This window comes from Marmota marmota, unplaced genomic scaffold (genome assembly GCF_001458135.2).
Source record: "Marmota marmota marmota unplaced genomic scaffold, marMar, whole genome shotgun sequence".
Classification (NCBI taxonomy): domain Eukaryota; kingdom Metazoa; phylum Chordata; class Mammalia; order Rodentia; family Sciuridae; genus Marmota; species Marmota marmota.
In genome coordinates, this window is record NW_025999853.1 from 48,553,086 (window position 1) to 48,567,325 (window position 14,240).

At 36.5% G+C, this 14,240-nt stretch overlaps 1 protein-coding gene across 21 annotated transcripts in view; it reads left to right on the forward strand.

Annotated features, from left to right (window-relative positions):
• The window catches only part of R3hdm2 (R3H domain containing 2), a 119,947-nt gene that overhangs the window by 46,676 nt on the left and 59,031 nt on the right, over positions 1–14,240 (forward strand). For 2 of the 21 annotated variants that reach the window (XM_015483137.2, XM_048806655.1), the window contains exon 1: positions 8,865–8,882. The exons of 16 other annotated variants lie outside the window; for them this stretch is intronic. The gene's annotated coding sequence lies outside the window, so the exon portion shown is untranslated. Of the gene's footprint in view, positions 1–275; positions 292–2,873; positions 2,894–3,685; positions 3,705–8,864; positions 8,883–14,240 lie in introns of those variants that run through there. 3 more of the 21 variants (XM_048806756.1, XM_048806738.1, XM_048806743.1) reach the window with 3 other exon arrangements.

A 14,240-nucleotide genomic window follows, 5' to 3' on the forward strand; every position in this document is an offset into this window, starting at 1 on the left:
TTCTTCTTCCTTCTCCTCCTCCTCTTCCTCCTCCTCCTCCTCCTTCTCCTCCTTCTTACTTCTTCTTCTTCTTCTTCTTCTTCTTCTTCTCCTTCTCTCTCTCTCTCTCTCTCTCTCTCTCTGCTAGGATCAAACCCAGGGCCTATATTAGTCACTATACCACTGAGCCACACCTTCAGCCCTATATTTGTGTTTTTGAGACAGGATCTCTCTCTGTTGATCAGGCTGGCCTTGAACTCCTGAGCTCTAGCAATCCTTCTGCCTTAGCCTCCAGACTAGCTGGGACTACAGGTATGTTCCAGTGTGCTGAACTCTTCACCAGCGTCTTATTTCTCTTTCTGGGACTCTGATGTATCAAAGTAAATATTACACTTTTGGATGTTATCCCACATATCCTAATGACCTGTACCTAGTCACCCCACCCTGTTGTTTTTCTTTGTTGTCCAGAATCAGTATTATATTTGGTATTTCCCATGACTTATCTTCAGATTCACTGAGTCTTTCCACTGTGATTTCTGTTCTCCTGTTGAATGCATATGTTTATCCTTCAGTTGTAGTTTTCAGTTTAAGGTTGTCAAGGCAATTAAATCCAATATCTATGTTTCTTGATATTTTGACTATTCATCTTTTATACAAATTGAGATCATCTTGGCTCTAAATACAACAATTAACTTTATATTATATCCTGGAAATTTTGATAATTATGACGGTATGGGTTTTGTTTAAATTCTACAGTGAATATTGACTCTTACTGTTTTAGCAGACAGTTTACCCATTTGAGTTCAACTTGAAAGTTCTGTTCAACTTTCTTTGGTTCGTGATTCCAAAGTCATCTCAGTTTTTAAGCCTTTTACCGTGCTGGTTAGATTTGCCTTGCATGTGCATCACCAAGTAACTCATCTAGATGTGCAAGTAGTTATTCTTATAGTTTAGAATTCCCTTATTATATATTTTAGTAAATACATATTGAAGTATTCTAGACATGAAGAGTCATTATGAAAACTTTTTAAATTGTTTTGGAAAATATTATACATGCACCTATGTGTAAATTTGAATGTGAATCTTCTAAATGAACATTATACTCTTTTTTGCAAATTCTCTGTATGGTTATAAACTTCCCAAACAAAAATTTGGATGCAGCAAAGAAATATAAGTCAAAACCATGTCATTCCCTGCTTAAAAACCACCAGTGACTTCTCATCTCACTAAATGTAAAAGCCAGTTTGTTTCAGTGGTCTATTTGACCTCTCATATTAGTCTTCCAACTCCCAGTGGCTTCTCATCTCACTCAGAATGAAAACCAGAGTCCCTTTTTGTCTTTAGTATGTCCTTTAATGAACCTATCTAATATTCTTAGAGCTTTTCATAGTACCTGGCCCATAATCAAAACACAAGCTCAAAATAAAAGTGCTTGTTTGGATCAAAATGACTAGTTGTGGGGCTGGGGATGTGGCTCAAGCGGTAGTGCGCTCGCCTGGCATGTGCGGGGCACTGGGTTTGATCCTCAGTACCACATAAAAGTAAAATAAAGATATTGTGTCCACTTAAAACTAAAAAATAAATATTTAAAAAAATGACTAATTGTGTCTTTATGACAGACTTTATTCTTCTCCTCAGGTTGCCTATGTACTAGCCATATGTTATTTTGTGCCACTGCAGACTTTTTGCCACTGGAAAATCCATTATTTGCTGTAGTAATAGAGATTGTTACTTATTTTCTTTGGGTCTTGAAATTAGGATCTGAGGCAGGTTCTCAGTGGTAGAGCACTTGCTTAGCATGCACAAGGCCCTGGGTTTTACCTCAGTACCACAAAAAGAATTAGGACCTGAGGTTGGAGTTATAGATCAGTAGTAGAGTGCACTAAGCCCTGGGTTCAATCCTCAGCTCAAAAACAAACAAACTTGAAGGTTTTAAGTTTGTTACACAGCTCTAGCTAGCATACTTTGAATCACTTCCTTTATTTTAATCTGTCCTCATTCCCAAACTTATATTTTCTGTTTTCATTTTTTTAAATCAATTTTGTCAGTAGGTGTTTTCACTATTTTTTTTATTCCTTCATTTTATAACCAAAGTTTTCTCTCCATCCTTTAGGGGCAAATATGGCAGAGGGAACAGATAGCTTCTAGTATTCTATGCTGCCTGCCTTCTGCTCCAAAATGAAAAATGATTTTACTAAATATAGTTCACTGGAAAGAGAATTCTCTGTAACTAGGATTAGTCTTTGTTTTAAATTTCTAAAGTTGAGCCCAGTAGTTTTTAAGCTATTGTCCTTAAAAAGCTACAAGGCCCCTGACCTTGATTATTTTGCAGGTGAATAAATGTAAAAGTAAATTTAAAGGTGAATTTAATCTGGTACATATTGCAAATCATTATTCTTCACCAAAAAGACTTTATTTTGGCATGAACATGTGCAGCAGAAAGGAGCTGCTGCTGTGTCTTTAAAAGCTATCATCAGAGCAGTGTGGAGGCAGGCATGCCACTGAACTACTTGAATGAGAGCAAGAAGAAGAGGTGGGAGAGGGTGCTTTTGCAGCGTGTGTGTGTGTGTGTGTGTGTGTGTGTGTGTGTGTGTGGTGTGTGAGGGAGAGACAGAGAGAGAGAGAGACTGTTGGCAGAGCTCTGGGTGACATCTCTTAGAACAGCTGGGCCATGGTCTGCTTCAGAGCTGCTTGTCAGAGCAATTAGCTTGTTGGAGACACCGCAGCAAGGATCACTAGCAATTTCATTCAAGGGTGAAGGGGGTGGGTGTGGGGACTGTGGGTGGGGGAAGAGGCACAGGTTTCCCAGAAGGAATTTCTTCCGGCAAAATTCCGGCAGAACAGATTCTTACAATGAGGTCTCCATTAATAATGTGAGCTTGCTGTTGGTGTAAATGCTGATCCTCCATTTGGGGTGAGTTTTGGATGATTTTCTTGCTTTATATAAAAGTCCTTGAACTTCACAGGCTGGGAGGGAAGAAGCTACAAAGAATTGTGTCTTTTCTATCTTGGTCTATTTAACTCTTTTATAAACGGGAGAAATTAGAGAATTTTCAAATATTAAATTTTGTGATGGTTTTGTGTGCATTTTCGTTTGTTCTTTTTTAATCTTTAAAATATTTTAGAAACTAGGTTTGCTAGAACTTTTACTGTATTCAGATTCTACCTCTTCCCTGGCTATTTCAAGCAATACTGCATTCAGATTTAGCTTATGAGAACAGTGGTGATTTCTGTTCTCTTTGGTGATGCTGTTGACGCACATTGCAGGAAGCAGGGAATCCCCTATAAATATCCTTCACTGTGTCATTACCCAGCTATCCACACCCGGCGGGTGAATATGCTTCTCTGTCCTATGTCTTTATGTAACTGTCCCCTAGTCTTTAAATGTAATAAGAAGAAATATGTCACCTTTGCTATGTCTAGGAAGCTTTTGTGATTATAAACATCCTTGGAGGAATTTGTTAAACCTTTTTACTAAAAGTGCCTTTTTATGTATTAAGGCCATTATATGAATTTCTTCTGGTTTTATCACTTTGTATTTTGGATTACTTGTTTGTTCCTTTGTTTCTTAAAATTGACTTGTTTTTGTTTGCCGGCTTTGGTTTATAAAGAGTGCAGAGATGGGATTCCCTCTACCTCCAGTGACGTAGTGATTTTGTTTGCAGTCTTTTTCTTCTGAGAGGGAGGGAACGGAGAGAAGGAAGAAGAAAAATCCATCTGAAGCGGTGCGTTCTTCTTCTATGACTTGATGATGACAAAACTGGGTACAGTTAAATAGAGCTAAAGCCAAAATGGGTTGTTTTAATGATAGGGGTATTGTTTTGTTTCCTTTTAGAATAGGCTCAGACTGAAAGTCAGGATCGCTGAAGCAGGGTGCCTGAATTAACCCTGTAAGTCCTGATGCTAATAAATTTTGCCTAACTGCTTTTTCTAAATATGGAAGGAAAGGGAGCTCATAAGCTTTCTGGAACCTAGGATCCATTAATAATTCTAGGTTGAGTTTTCAGATTTGGAGTTTTTCTGCTTTATTTGCACTGATTCTGATCAGACAGCTAGTATGTTGTTTTTCAGACCTCAAAAATGGGTAGTTATATAAAATTCTTTGCCACTCTGGTTTAGGAGAAAAATATTAGATATACTCCTATGTGTGAGCATAACAATCCAGCCCATCTTTTTTGGATTGAATGTTTGGGCTTCTACTTCCTTTTATGCAACTCCATCTTAATACTGCTGATCTTTGGAGGTATGCCTGCAGAGGTCAATTTGAAAAACTCAATAGGCTAGAGCCTAGGTAAATTTAAAAGTTGCCTGTCTGTGGATGTGTGTTTGGATAGTATATGTGGAAATGTGCCTTTAAAAACTTGCTGGCATATTTTCTATCTTGATTTTCTTTTCTGTTGTACTTTCATTTATTCTAAATTCTTTGTATGAAATAAAAAAGAGTAATAATGTCTGGTTTTCAGCTTAGATTATGCAGTCCTGTTTGCTATTGTAGCTCCATTATGTTAATATTTATTTCAACTATAAATGTTTCAAACTAACAAAATCTAATTTTATTTGGAGAGAAGCAGTGTGGGGGAAGGCTAGAGGAAAGGAAAATAACCTCTGGGTAAATGGAGAGCATTCCGGAAGAATAACCTATTTAGAAGCTTGCCAGAGACTGGAGTTACAAGATTAAGAGAAATTCCTTCACATCTTTGCATCTTGATATTGCAGCAAATATGTGGATAATTTCTTGCTAGCTTTTCAGGAAACCCCTGTGGTGGACAATCCTTATTAATCGTTGCTGGGAGACTGCCTTGACGTCACTGGGAGCGTTCCCGTCTGCAACTAGAACAGGAATAGCCTTTGAGGGGGAAACAAAACCAATGTGAAATTAAAAGAAGACAGTTCTGTTAAGTTGGTTTTCCTTCTGTTTGGGGGTGGCTGGGATAGACCAAAAGTCTGTCTTAAATGTTTCATTACCAAGGGAAGGTTTACCAGAGGATCATTTTATTTTGACCAAAAATGATATCTTTTAAAATCTTTGTTTTCTAATCATCAAGGTTTTAGAAAAGGTTGAGGAAAGAAAGCTGTTGAAAGTTGCTAGAGAAGTAAAATTTCAGTTTCCTTTTAACCTTTATTTATTTTTCTTTCTTTTAGGAGGGGGAGGGAAAGATCAAGGGTAGTTTTTGCAAAAGGTGTTTTAGCATCATTCTAGGATAATTTAATTCTTACTGTTGTCTTCCTATCCGCAGCCCACCACCACCACCTGCCTGTTATTGTATAGCCTGTTAAGCTTCTCTTTAGAAAAAGCATACTTACTGATTGAATGCTTGGACTCTGGAGTTCATTTCCCAGCTTTACCAATTGCTGATTCAGTTACCCTGGACAAATTACTTAACCTCGCCATTTCTTCATATATAAAATGAGGATAATGATAACACCCACCTAGGAGGGTTGTTTTGAAATTAAGAGTTATTATATATAAAGCCTTTAAGACAGTTCCTGGTCATTTTGAAGGCTTAGTTAGTATTAGCCATGATTGTTTGTATTAAGAAATTAAATAGGAATATACCATTTGTGACTTCAGATCACATGTAATTTTTGAGGAAACCAGAAGAGACTTTTGAGCTATTTAAGAGACTTTTTAAAATGAATTTAAGTATGATGTAAGCATTTCAGCTTTACTTTGACACAGTTGATCCTTTTAGGAGTTATCTTTTCTAATTTAATATTCACAAGCCAAATTGAGAATATGTTCATTTAAAAAGATTAGCAGCTTTATAATGTTTTTTTTTCTTTCTTGACCATCATTCATCTTTTGACTTCTACAGAGTGTTGGCTTGTTTTGTTTTGTTTCTGTTTTTTTACTTTTTACTATTGTTTCTGATCTACTTTCAAATCTTAAGATACTGTCTTTGTTGTCTACCTTTGAATCTTTGTTATCTTTGCTTTTCTCTATGTGAATTGATGTTGTTGATTATCTTCTTTTTTCATATATTTGTGAGACTATGATTTATATGAAGTACTATGTATAAAGATTCCTTAATATCATTAGTGTGAATGTGATGGTTGGCATTAAACTCTAGGCCTCATGCATGCTAAGCATATCATCGAGCTACACCCCCAGCCAAAAAATCTACAATTTTAAATGGGCCAGATATCAGATCACAAATACTAGAAGATCCAATATCCTATTCCCTCTTATCTTTTAATTTCACATTAGAAACTTAAGAGTGGCATTCTTTTTGTTTGTTTTGAAGCTTTGTGTTCATGCTATTGGGGGGACAGGATGGTGAACTGAAGAAAAATTAAAAGTGAGAAGCACTACGCTGGGACATGGTGAAACAATACCCCTATCATTAAAACACCCCACTTTGGCTTCATGGTAATTCACTAAGAATTAACATGAAAAACACTAATTCTGTTAAGGGAAAATTTTTTTATTTCTAAAACTCTTTCATACATTTTTCTTGGAGAGTTAATGAGAATTGTAAGCAAGATTTAGGTATAAAGATGTTTATCATAGCATTATTTTATTATAAAAATTAACTGCCAGGCCTGGTGGTACATACCTGTAATCCCAGTGACTTGGGAGGCTAAGGCAGGAGGATTGCAAGTTCAAAGCCAGCCTCAGCAATTTAGTGAGACCCTATCTTAAAATAAAATATTTAAAAAAAGGGCTAGTTACTTGGCTGCTAATTAATTGAGGTGGGGGGCACTAGGGAAAAATAGAGTTACCTTAGATTAGGTAGAAGGGAGTGAAGGGAGGGGATAGGAGGTGATATGGGGATAGGAAAGATAGTAGAATGAAATAGATATTATTACATACACACACACACACACACACACACACAAGTGACTGCATGACTGATGTGATTCTACAATATGTACAATCAGAAAAATGAGAAATTATACCCCATCTATGTATGATATATCAAAGTGCATAAATGCATTCTACTGCTAATTAAAACAAATTTAAAAATTAAAAAAAAAAAAAAGATCTGGGAATGTGGCTCAGTGGTTAAGCATCCCTGAGTTCAGTTCCCAGTACCAAATAAGTAAATAAAATTTTAAAAATAAAAATAAATAAAATAAAAATTAAGACTGCCTAAATTTTCAGTGATAGGGAGATGATTAACTAATTTGTGATACATGTGTATCATAGAATATGACTTTATGTTAAAAGTAATTAAAAATGGAAAATGGTTGTTTATGGATATCAATTCCATACAAATATGGAAACAAAAAATAAAGAAAAACTGTTTTTATTAATGGAAGTAATTGCTGGGTTACAAATTTATGAGTGATTTTTTTTACTTTTCTATACTTGTATGTGTTTTTTTTAAGTATAAAGAAACCTTTACTTTTCTTTTTTTTTTTTTTTTTTTTTTTTTTTTTTTACACAATATCTTCATTTCATTTTTATGTGATGCTGAGAATCGAACCCAGTGCCTCACGCGTGCTAGGCAAGCGCGCTACCACTTGAGCCACATCCCCAGCCCACCTTTACTTTTCTAATCATAAAAGCATTTAAAAACTTTAAATCCCCACTCTTAATATCTGAAAGTAAATTTTTAGAATGTGTTAAATGTAATCACATATAAATTCCTGAGCATAGTGTTTGGAACATAGTAAATGCTCATATAAATGATAGCTACTGCTATTATTACTGGAGGAAGATAACCTCCTTGTGGTCAGAGCCTAGGATTTTCATATTGGGGGATAACATCACTGATAAATGTCTGAATAGTCATGTAGTTTCTTGTCCTTTGGAAGTCAATAAATATGCTCTTCTATACCTACTGGCCCAGAATCTTAAAACTACATGGCTAGAGTTAAATTTCTTTTGTTTTTGTGTTTTGTTTTTGATAGTATGATGGTATAGAGAGGAACTTCAATATATAGAGAGGAATAGTAGTGACTTTCTTGGCAGTACCTCTCCACCTACATTGAATTAGGGGCACTTTCTCACTGACACTACCCCAGCCCTTTTTATTTTTAATTTTGAAACATGGTGATGCTAAATTGCCCAGGCTGGCCTCAAACTTGTGAAGCTTCTGACTCAGCCTCCCAAATCTCTTGGATTAAGGATATGTGCCAGCACTTACTGTTATTAAAAAAAAAAAAAAAAAAAAAAGATTTAATACATTTTATGACTCCCACTAAAAGTTGTATCTATCCCCTTTTCTGGATTGCCTCCTTAAGCATTTCTGGGATATTTGAAACAGAAAAGATTTTCTCAGTTTCAGGAATTTCTGGAATTTTCTGCCTGTTGTTGCTTATGTTACTCTGTCCTTGTGGGTTCCTTGGAACTCAGTGCTAACAAAAAGATCTAGACATCTATCTACTTTGAGCTTGTTTGGGAGCTGGGGTGGGCATGTACAAAACTAAATTCTGCATGAAAAAGACATCATAGTAGTAATGTGAAAGATTTTTAACATTTGACTACTTTTATATCCACTATAGTTTGGAGGTTTTCTTGTTTGTTTTTAGCTTTGCTGGGCGCCAGGCAAACCACTGTGCCACTGAGCTACATCTTAATCCAGCCCTCAAATCCATTATAATAGTTCTTTTTATTTAGATGGACACAATATTTTTATTTTATTTATTTATATGTGGTGCTGAGGATCCAAACCCAGGGCTTCATGCTTGCTAGGCAAGCGCTCTACCACTGAGCCAACAACCCCAGCCCCTATAGTAGTTCTTAATGCAAACTATGGTCCCCAATTTAGGATGATTTGACAATGCTATTTTGATTTTATGATGGTGTAAAAATGATATGCACTCAGTAGAAATGGTATTTAAATTTTTATTTTTATTATTTTTTTTAGGTGTAACTGGACACAATACCTTTATTTTATTTATTTATTTATTTTATGTGGTGCTGAGGATCAAACCCAGGGCCTCGCATGTGCTGGGTGAGCACTCTACCGCTGAACCACAACCCCAGCCCTGATATTTTAAATTTTGAACTTTTCTCAAACTAGCAATATGCAGTATGATATTTTTTCAAGATGTGGGCAGGACGATTACAAGTTCAAAGCCAGCCTTGGCAACTTAGCAAGGCCCTAGATAACTTAGCAAGACCTTGTCTCAAAATAAGAAAAAGATTAACCTGGCCATGTTGGCTCATGCCTGTAATCCTAGTGGCTTGGGAGGCTGAGGCAGGAGGATCATGAGTTCAAAGCCAGCCTTAGCAAAAAGCAAGACGCTAAGCAACTCAGTGAGACCCTGTCTCTAAATAAAATACATAAAAGGACTGGAGATGTGGCTGGGAGGTTAAGCGCCTCTGGTTTCAATCCCTGGTACCAAAAAACAAAAGATGTTGGACAGTAGCAGTGAGCCGCAGCTCCCAGTCAGCCGCACATTCATGAAGGGTAAACAACCAATACTCTACAGTGTACTGTGATGCTAAGTTATGATGAGTGTAGGTCAGATGTATTATATACATTTTCTACTTAGGATATTTTCAACTTACAGTGGGTTTATTGGGATGTAACCCCATTGTAACTTGAAAAGTATCTGTATAAGAGACTTGTACAATAAATGAATGTTCCTTAAATAATCATCAAAAGAATGACTGTAGTCTGTTAATGTGTCTTTTATAATACGTGACTGTAAAAGTGTACTTAATATCTGAGCACTTACAAATTGTTAAAATTGCAAATTTTATATTGTATATATTTGTCACAAACACACACAACACACGAACCAGATGAAAATGCGCAATTTCCAACTAATTTGACCCTGACTTGTCAGATACTGTCTAGTTCTCAGCATTTGCTTACCACCATACACCAGAAGGTTGGGGACAAAGTTGATTGTTACAGTATGAGATATTACATCAATTATTGGGGAACAGCATGCCAGGAAAGGGGAATACCTTATAATATGCCAGGTAGATTTTAGAATGTCAAAGAACACTGCTGAGGTAAATGATGGCTTTTTTATTTTTTGATAGGGGTAGTTTGTTTTTTGTTTAGTTTCCTCATCCAGTTTGTAATTATCTCAGTCAAGGAAGTTTATAGCTCAGGGAGAAGGAATAGGGTCATATGAAATGTGAAGAGCAAGTACCTTATTCCAGCATTAGGACATAGCAGTCCCCCCCCCCTTTAAATGTCGGGGAGTGTAGAGAATAGGACAAACATAATAGAATCCAAGGAATGTAGGAGCTGACTGTGAATGAGAATATGGGGAATATGGCATAGGCTATGTGAGTTTCCATGCTCAGTTTTTAAAAATATTTTTTTAGTTGTCAATGGACCTTTGTTTATTTATGTATATGTGGTGCTGAGAATCAAATCTGAACCCAGTGCCTCACACATGCTAGGCAAGTGCTCTACCACTGAGCCACAACCCCAGCCCCTCCATGCTCATTTTAACATTTCAAAAAAAGTTATGTGAAACTTAATAAAGATCAGCAATCCAAAGTTAAAACCTTTACCTCTACCTCTTTCTCTGTATCTTGTGTCATGGGAGGCTTTAGTGTTGTGATCTGAGCTAGGTAAATCCTGCTTAAATCCTTCAATTTATGCTGGTGTTGGTTTTCTGGCCAAAGATCCCTGAATTTTTCTACTGAAGTTAAATAAGGAAAAATCTCCAGGGTTGGGGCTGGGATTGTGGCTCAGTGGTGGAGCGTGCACCTTGCATATGTGGGGCCTTGGGTTCGATCCTCAGCACCACATAAAAAAGGATGGAGGTATTGTGTTCATCTACAGCTAAAAAATATTTTTAAAAAAATCTCCAGGGTTTTGGGGCTGGGGATGTGGCTCAAGTGGTAGCACGCTCACCTAGCATGCATGAGGCACTGGGTTCGATTCTCAGCACCACATAAAAACAAAATAAAGATATTGTGTCCATCTAAAACCAAAAAATAAATATATTTTTTTAAAAAAAATCTCCAGGGTTTTTAGAATCCCTTGTTATTCGTCTAGATTCATTGTCATTGCTACTCACTGCCCTCTAAAAGGAAATTATTCATTTTTAGTATGCTAGAATGGCAACATTGCTTATTTGTCTATGGAGACTGTTCTCTGATGGCATTTGCAGCAGTGTTTATGGGAAATGCTTTTTTAAGAAAGAAAAGAAGAAAAAAGCAAGGAGACTCTCATCTTGTAGTTCTTAGTAATAGAGCCTGTTGCTATGGAGCCCTGGATCAGATTGGCTGACCTAAGAGCCAATGAGCAGATAGAACATAAAACACATCATCATTTAACCTTGCAAAATTCATTTTTTTCAGTGACATGGCATTAATACTATAATTGTATGTAGAGCAATGAAGTAAAATGTTTCCAGAAGAGCACTTTTTCCCCTTTCTCAAAATTTGCTGTTAAATATGAACACTGTAACTATATTCTTTATTTATTTTTTATTTTTTTAGTTGTGGAGGAACACAATATCTTTATTTTGCTTATTTAGTTTCTTTTATGTAGTGCTAGGAATTAAACCCAGTGCCTCACAGATAAACTAGGCAAGTGCTCTATCACTGAGCCACAACCCCAGCCCTTTAATAAATAATTTTTAGTTGCAGATGGACACAATATTTTTATTTACTTATTTTTATGTGGTGCTGAGGATAGAACCAAGAGCCTCACCAAGCGTTCTACTACTGAGCTACAACCCCAGCCCATATTCTTTTTTTTTTTTTTTTTGAGAGAGAGAGAGAATTTTTTTTTTTTTAATATTTATTTATTTTTTTAGTTTTCGGCGGACACAACATCTTTGTTTGTATGTGGTGCTGAGGCTCGAACCTGGGCCACACGCATGCCAGGAGAGCACGCTATCGCTTGAGCCACATCCCCAGCCCAGAATTTTTTAATATATTTATTTTTTTAGTTTTCGGCGGACACAACATCTTTGTATGTAGTGCTGAGGATCAAACCTGGGCCGCACGCATGCCAGGCGAGCGTGCTACCTCTTGAGCCACATCCCCAGCCCCCCAGCCCATATTATTTTTTTTTAAATATTTTTTTTAGCCATAGATGGATACAATATCTTCATTTATTTATTTTTATGTGGTGCTGAGGGTTGAACCCAGGGCCTCACGCATGCTAGGCAAGTGCTCTGCCATTGAGCTACAGCCCCAGTCCTCCCCAGCCCTTTCCTGTATTTTATTTAGAGACAGGTTCTTTTTTTTTTTTTTTTTTTTTAGCAATAGCATACATTTTGACATATACTATACAAATGAAGCTCTGCTTCTCATTCCTTTGTCTGCTCATGGTTCATAATCATTTCAGTAGTGTAATCATACATGTATATAGGGTAATAATGTAGAGACAGGTTCTTACTGAGTTGCTTAGGGGCTTGCTAAGTTGTTGAGGCTGGCTTTGAACTCGTGATCCTCATGCCTCAGCCTTCCAAGCCACAGGCATGCACAACCATGTCCTACTTGTCGTAGTCAGTCTTGAGTTCCAGCTTTGCCACATAAAATTCTATAACTGTTTAAGCAAATGACTTTCATTTCTTTATTTAAAAACTGTATTATGTGCCAGCCACATTTGTATGTCCTAATTATATGTAGTGAACAAAACAAAATCAAAAGCCCCTATCCTCTTTGGTGTGTATAATGGTTAGATAACTAACAAGATAAATTTGTAAAATAAAGCATTAAATAGTGACAAATGCTGAGGAGGAAAATAAGGGTAAGGAAGTGGGATAGAACTTATTTGGGTTTGTTTTGTTTTGTGACTGGGTCTTACTCTGTCGCCCACGCTAAGACTTGAACTCCTGGGCTCAAGCAATCTTGTCAGCCTCTTGAGTAGCTAATGGCATAGCTACAGGCATATGCCATTGCACCTGGCTATATATTTAGAGTTTTGTAACTCTAGTTATTATGACCAAAGAAGAGCTTGTCGACATTGGAGTAAAGATCTGAAGGACTTGCATATGCAAGACATGATGTTATCTGGTAAAGACCATTCAAGGTAGAAAGAACAGTAAAGGCAATCATCCTAAGGTGATTTTAGGATATAAGGGGAACCAGTGTGAATGGAACTGCACAGGTAGGGAGAACAGTCTTTAAGAGATGGGGTCAGAGAGCAAACTGTGGTCAGTGCATTTAAGGTCCTGTAGATTATTTTAAGAATTTCTGCTTTTGCTCTGAATGAAATGGTTAGCCTTTGGAGGATTTTGAATAAAAGTGTAAAATGATTAGGCACTGTTTTTAAACAGTCACTCTGGATACTGTTTAGGAAAAAAACACAGGGAAATGAAGGTTGCTTCCCAGCCACCATGAGGTAAACAGCTTTTCCTCTGCTAGACCCTTCCACAATGGTGTTCTGCCTCACAAGGGCTGAGAGCAATGGAATCAGCCAGCCAGTCAAAACTTCTAAAACTGAGCCCAAAATAAATTTTTCCTTTTCTTAATAGTTCTTTGTAGGTATTTTGGTCACAGCAATGAAAATAATGACTAGCACACTTTTCATGCATAAGGTCCTAATTCCACCCTCAGCATCACCACCCCCCCCCCAAAAAAAAGCCAAAGGATTTAAATAGACAGTTCTCCAAAGAAAATATATAAGTGACTGATAAGCACATGAAAAGATGCTCATATCACCAATCATTAGGGAAATGCAGATCAAAACTATAATGATATCATCTCATACCCATTAGGATGGCTATTATTAAAAAATAGTGAGGATGTGGAGAAGCTGGAATCCTTGCACACTGTTGGCAATTTCCTCAAAAAATTAAAAATAATTACAACATGATCTAGAAATCTCACTTCTGGATATTTATCCAGAAGAACTAAGAATAGGGTATTGATGAGATTTTGTAAACCTGTGTTCATGGCAGCATTATTCACAATAGCTAAAATGTTAAAAGTAACCCATGTAACCATCAACAGATGAATGGATAGCAAAGTGTGGTGTATATATGTATGTATAGTAGAATCTGTTTGACTTTAAAAGGAAGGAGTTCTTGCATACTACAACATGGATGAATTTCAAGGACATTATGTTAAGGGAAGCAAGCTGGTCACAAAAAGATAAATACTATGGTTCTTCTTTTATATGAGGCAAAGTAGTCAAAATCATAAAAGTAGGTGGTGGTTGCCAGGGGCTGGGGAATGGAAAAATGAGGAGTTATTGTTTAATAAGTATAGTTTCAGTGTTAAAAGATGAAAAGATGATTGTACATTATGAATATGTTTAATACTACTGAATTGTACACTTTAAAATGATTAAGATGGGAACTTTTATATGTATTTTACTGTAATAAAAAATTTGAAAGCTGAGCATAGTGTCACATACCTGTAATCCCAGCAGTTTGGGAGG